Source organism: Vulpes vulpes, chromosome 6, assembly GCF_048418805.1.
Source record: "Vulpes vulpes isolate BD-2025 chromosome 6, VulVul3, whole genome shotgun sequence".
NCBI classification, from domain to species: Eukaryota; Metazoa; Chordata; class Mammalia; order Carnivora; family Canidae; genus Vulpes; species Vulpes vulpes.
The window spans coordinates 33,896,801-33,903,208 of record NC_132785.1 but is presented as its reverse complement, the minus strand read 5'-3'; the positions used below and the strand labels follow the sequence as shown (position 1 = coordinate 33,903,208).

The window sequence follows — 6,408 nt, the reverse complement described above, 5'->3', positions numbered from 1 at the left end:
TAAGAGCTATTTTAAAGAGGCCACTCATCATATTGTTAGTTCCCATCAATGAGTAATTTTACATTATTAATCATTTTGCAGTAAAAGGAGTGTGAAGACCTAAAAATGGTTGTACAATTGAGGTTAAAGTTCAAATCTCCTAAAACTCAGTGCACTTCTCTCCAAGCCTCAATAAATTAATAATTTTATTTGAAGTGTAAGCAGGTACCTAACATAAACTTCAGTGACTTTTATCTTCCTACATACTTTTACTGTTAATTAGATTGTCAAAGGTAAACAAAAGTTCACTAATTGCATATTTTCTCTAAATTATGTGAATTGAATATTTTTAAATTGAAAAGCTTAATAAAGATAAATAGCAATACCTTTGCCTTCTTATGTGCTTCATTAATGTGTATTGAGTGTATTTGTGTTGTAACAATTGCTGTGGTAATTACTCTGTTTAGTGAACAGTAAATCTTGTGTAAAGAAACAGAAGGATATTAAGCTTTCTCATTGCTCTTACTCAATATAGGCAATATTCTTTTTGAAAATGACTATATAATATACATAAGTCACTATTCTCTTTATTTTCTTCAAATTGGCAGCAGAAAATTTAATAAATTTGGTATTTAATTCTGCAATAAAAATTCAGAATCAAGCAATGAAAAAATGAGTATTTTCTCTAAGAAACAAAATTCAATGGATTGTACCCTTAATCATCTAGTAGCAAAGCATTTGAAACATTCTTGTATATTTCATAAAACATTTCATGAAAGCAAAGGGCAAATATATGATCTAGAATGGAAAGAAGGACAAAATATATGAAAAATAATATTTAAAATGTGCTTAGACACCTCATTTTATGAAAATAATGTGTCTTCATATCTTTTACTTAACTTTGTCATTCTGATTTATACCAATATTCAGCCACCCATCTGTAGCTTCTAAAGGACAAAGTTGTCTATTATTAGAGTTCTCAGGGTATTATTTAATTAGCATATTGCATTAATACTACACAGGATAAAAAGTTCCTGGCATTTCCCTAATTGTCCTACTAAAATGGCAATCACAATTATGTATCCACATTCATTCTTAATTTGCTTCCTTTCTTAAGATGAGAAATTGTGGAATACAAATGTCATTTAACTCAAATATAAAATCAACATGTCATTAAAAGTTATATTCTGATTATTTTTTTAAATACATGTAGCTATTTTCTATAATTAAAAGATTCATTTAGTTTGAACTTTTGAGTATATATTGGAAAATTCAGACAAAGAAATTAAGAACAGTATCATATGCAGATGCTTAATTTAAGGATAATTTAATGTCCGTCATTTTCTTTTGACTTGTGATTTAACATTTACATATCAAAGTAGAACTGGATTCTATTTAGAAGTTAAGTTGAAAATTTAAATTTTTCCAAGTCATGCCAGCCTGTAAGTATTTTAAAGTCAGAGTAATAGTTACAGCACAAATTTTATTGTCTCTCATCTCATTTACTGTTATAGGAAATCAGCCCCATGCTGAGTCATCTATTTATGTTAATCTCCAGTCAATGTTACAAGTGTACTAAAAACCCCCAAATCGGGCAATAATCATCACTTTGCCATAGCCATTTTCTCCTCCCCTTTACTGACTGTATTATTGATGAATTCCGATAAAGATGTTACCAAAATGTGCTTTGCTTCCATCATTATTTCTGATGCTTATGGTGAAAATGGAATCAATGCAGAAGGTGCAATCATTGATGGTCCCAAATCTCTCTCAAATGCTAGAATAACTCTGCAGGACTAAAAGAACTGGAAAAATGACCCTCTCATTTTCTCTTTTTTACACATCATTGGCTTTGAATCTGAGCATCTCCAATTTCATCCTCAGTGTTTCTCCTTAGAGAAATAAGTCCATCAGCTGCTCTGTCTGTCTCTGCCAATCGTTCAACTGATGAGCTTTCTTTCTTCTTTTCTCTACTTTTGGCAATATAATAAAACTCTTTTCTGACCCCTCATCTCTTTATCAAATAAAGCCAACTATAAGTGGACTATTAAACTCAGCTCACCCAAACAGCATTGTATAAAATAAAAAACAAGCACTCACTATAGCAGTCCATATACTAAAATTGGAACCACACAGAGAAGAGAAGCATGACCCCTGAACAAAGATGGCATGCAGATTTGTGAATAGTTCCATATTAAGATTTTTTTAAGTTGAAAAATTGAACACTGATTTATTTTTGAATAAAAACTCCATCTGTGACTTCGGGTTTCAGCTACAACATGAAAAGAACTTGGATATTAGCACTCTTGTACTTACACCAAGAAAAGAAATTGAATAAATTGAAGTTCAGTGATTTTCTTAGGCTCATGAGAGATTTCTGATTCCCATGGCACTTGACCACCCCAAAATTCAGAGATTGCAATTAAAGAGAATCACATTAGAGATACACTTACCTAGAGCAGATGCTACTGGAACCATAAACTGGTAGGACAATTTAAATAGTAACTTTGGTGACTTGCTGCAGGCCAAGGGTGGATTAGCATGAGATGGGCAAACAGGTGGAGGCTGCATTGGTAGATGGGCCTCCATAATTTTGTGTGTTTCACCCTCAAGAACCCACTACATTTGAATAGTGAGGAGACAAGAAATATTTCATAATCCTGGCAGGGCAGGAGAAATGTAACCACTTTGAAATACATCCAGATAATTCTGCAAAACGAAGGCCTACTTTTCCAAGAAAAGGACTTTATCAGAGCCTTATCCCAATTGGAAGGAGGACAATTTTACAGGGCAGGCCTATTTAGCCAAACTTGTTTCTTTTATTTTCTTTTTTATTGGAGTTCAATTTGCCAACATATAGCATAACACCCCGTGCTCATCCCATCAAGTGCCTGCCTCAGTGCCCGTTACCCAGTCACCCCCACCCCCTGCCCACCCCCCTTTCCACTACCCCTTGTTCATTTTCCAGAGTTAGGAGTCTCTCACGTTCTGTCACCCTCACTGATATTTCCCATTCATTTTCTTTCCTGTTTCACCTATAATCCCTTTCACTATTTTTTTATATTCCCCAAATGAATGAGATCATATAATGTTTGTCCTTCTCTGATTGACTTACTTCACTCAGCTCAGCATAATACTCTACCTTCCATCCACAAAGAAGCAAATGGTAGATATTTGTCATTTCTAATGGCTGAGTAATATTCCATTGTATACATATACCACATCTTCTTTATCCTTTCATCTGTCGATGGACACCGAGGCTCCTTCCACAGTTTGGCTCTTCTGAACTTTGCTGCTATAAATATTGGGGTGCAGGTGTCCCGGCATTTCACTGCATATGTATCTTTGGGGTAAATTCCTAGCAGTACAATTGCTGGGTCGTAGGGTAGCTCTATTTTTAACTCTTTGAGGAACCTCCACACAGTTTTCCAGAGTGGCTGTACACATTCCCACCAACAGTGCAAGAGGGTTCCCCTTTCTCTACATCCTCTCCAACATTGGCTGTTTCCTGTCTTGTTAATTTTCCCCATTCTCACTGGTGCGAGGTGGTATCTCATTTTGGTTTTGATTTGTATTTCCCTGATGGCAAGTGATGCGGAGCATTTTCTCAAGTGCTTGTTGGCCATGTCTATGTCCTGTTTGGTGAAATTTCTGTTCATGTCTTTTGCCCCTTTCATGATTGGATTGTTTGTTTCTTTGCTGTTGAGTTTATTAAGTTCTTTATAGATCTTGGATAGTAGCTCTTTTTCTGATAGTTCATTTGCAAATATCTTCTCCCATTCTGTAAGTTGTCTTTTAATTTTGTTGAGTTTCTTTTGCTGTGCAGAAGCTTTTTATTGTGATTAAGTCCCAATAGATCATTTTTGCTTTTGTTTCCCTTGCCTTCATAGATGTATCTTGCAAGAAGTTGCTGTGGCCAAGTTCAAAAAGGGTGTTACCTGTGTTCTCCTCTAGGATTTTGATGGATTCTTGTCTCACATTTAGATCTTTCATCCATTTTGAGTTTATCCTTGTTTATGGTGTAAAAGAATGGTCTAGTTTCATTCTTCTGCATGTGGCTGTCCAATTTTCCCAGTACCATTTATTGAAGAGACTGTCCTTTTTCCAGTGGATAGTCTTTCCTGCTTTGTCGAAGGTTAGTTGACCGTAGAGTGAGGGCCCATTTCTGGGTTCTGTATTCTGTTCCATTGATCTATGTGTCTGTTTTTGCCCCAGTAGCACCCTGGCATGATGATCACAGCTTTTAGTACAACTTGAAATTTGGCATTGCGATGCCCTTGACTCTGCTTTTCTTTTTCAACATTCCCCTGGCTATTTGTTTTTTTTTCTGATTCCACACAAATCTTAAGGTGATTTGTTCCAACTTTCTGAAGAAAGTCCATGGTTTTTTGATAGATTGCATTAAGTGCTTAAATTGCCCTGGGCAGCATTGACATTTTCACAATATTAATTCTTCCAATTCATGAGCATGGAATATTTTTCCATCTCTTTGTGTCTTCCTCAATTTCTTTCAGAAGTGTTCTGGAGTTTTTAGGGTATAGATCCTTTACCTCTTTGGTTAGGTTTATTCCTAGGTATCTTATGCTTTTGGGTGCAATTGTAAATTGGATTGACTCCTTAATTTCTCATTCTTCAGTTTCATTGTTAGTGTACAGAAATGCCACTGATTTCTGGGCATTGATTTTGTATCCTGCCACACTGCCAAATTGCTATATGAGTTCTAGCAATCTTCGGGTGGAGGCTCTTGGGTTTTCTATGTACAGTATCATGTCATCTGCAAAGAGGGAGAGTTTGACTCCTTTGCCAATTTGTATGCCTTTTACTTCTTTTTGTTGCCTGATTGCTGAGGGTAGGACTTGTAGTACTATGTTGAATAGCAGTGGTGAGAGTGGACATCCCTGTCTTGTTCCCGATCTTAGGGGAAAGCTCCCAGTGTTTCCCCATTAAGAATGACATTTTCTGTGGGCTTTTCATGAATGGCTTTTAAGATGCTGAGGAATGTTCCCTCTACCCCTACACTCTGAAGAGTTTTGATCAGGAATGGATGCTGTATTTTGTCAAATGCTTTCTCTGCATCTATGGAGAGGATCATATGGTTCTTGTTTTTTCTCTTGTTGATATGATCTATCACATTGATTACTGTACGAATGTTGAACCAGCCTTGCATCCAAGGGATAAATCCCACTTGGTCATGGTGAATAATCTTCTTAAGGTACTGTAGGAGCCTATTGGCTAGTATCTTGTTGAAAATTTTTGCATCTGTGTTCATCAGGAATATTGGTCTATAAGTCTCTTTTTTGGTGGGGTCTTTGTCTGGTTTTGGAATTAAGGTGATGGCATAAAACGAGTTTGGAAGTACTCCATCCCTTTCTATCTTTCGGAACAGCTTTAGTAGAATAGGTATTGTTTCTTCTTTAAACGTTTAATAGAATTCCCCTGGGAAGCCATCTGGCCCTGGACTTTTGTGTTGTGGGAAGTTTTTGATGACTGCTTCAATTTCCTCCCTGGTTATCGGCCTGTTCAGGTTTTCTCTTTGTTCCTGTTCCAGTTTTGGTAGTTTGTGGTTTTCCAGAAATGCATCCATTTCTTCTAGATTGCCTAATTTATTGGCTTATAGCTGCTCATAATAAGTTTTAAAAATCGTTTGTATTTCCTTGGTATTGATGGTGATCTATCCTTTCTCATTTATGATTTTATTAATTTGAGTCTTTTCTCTTTTTTTTAATAATGCTGGCTAATGGTTTATCTATCTTATTAATTCTTTCAAAGAACCAACTCCTGGTTTTGTTGATCTGTTTTCCAGTTCTTCTGGTCTCTATTTCATGGAGTTCTGCTCAAATCTTTATTAACTCTCTTCTGCTGGGTGTAGGTTTTATTTGCTCTTCTTTCTCCAGTTCCTTTAGGTACAAGGTTAGCTTGTGTATTTGAGTTTTTTTTTTCCAATTTTTGAGGAATGCTTATATTGCGATGTATTTCCCTCTCAGGACTGCTTTTGCTGTATCCCAAAGATTTTGAACAGTTGTATCTTCATTCTCATTAGTTTCCATGATTGTTTTTATTTTTTTTTCATGAATGTTTTTAATTCTTCTCTAATTTCCTCATTGACCCTTCCATCTTTAAGCAGGATACTCTTTAACCTCCACATGTTTGAGTTTCTTCCATATTTCTCTTGTGATTGAGTTCAAGTTTCAAAGTATTATGGTCTGAAAATATGCAGGGGACAATCCCAATCTTTTAGCATCTTTGAGACCTGATCTGTGTCCCAATATGTGGTCTATTCTGGAGAAAGTTCCATGTGCACTTGAGAAGAATGTGTATTCAGTTGCATTCGGATGTAAAGTTCTGTAAATATCTGCAAAATCCATCTGGTCCAGTGTATCATTTAAAGCTCTTGTTAGTCAAACTATTTCAAATAAGGAGAGTGAAAGT

The 6,408-nt window shown here is 35.8% G+C and overlaps 1 non-coding gene across 1 annotated transcript; it reads left to right on the top strand.

Annotated features, from left to right (window-relative positions):
* The first annotated feature begins 2,071 nt into the window (after positions 1–2,071).
* Positions 2,072–2,178, top strand: LOC112907208 (U6 spliceosomal RNA). The gene has a single exon (XR_003232740.1). It is a non-coding gene; the product is annotated as a U6 spliceosomal RNA (small nuclear RNA).
* The last annotated feature ends 4,230 nt before the right edge of the window (positions 2,179–6,408 follow it).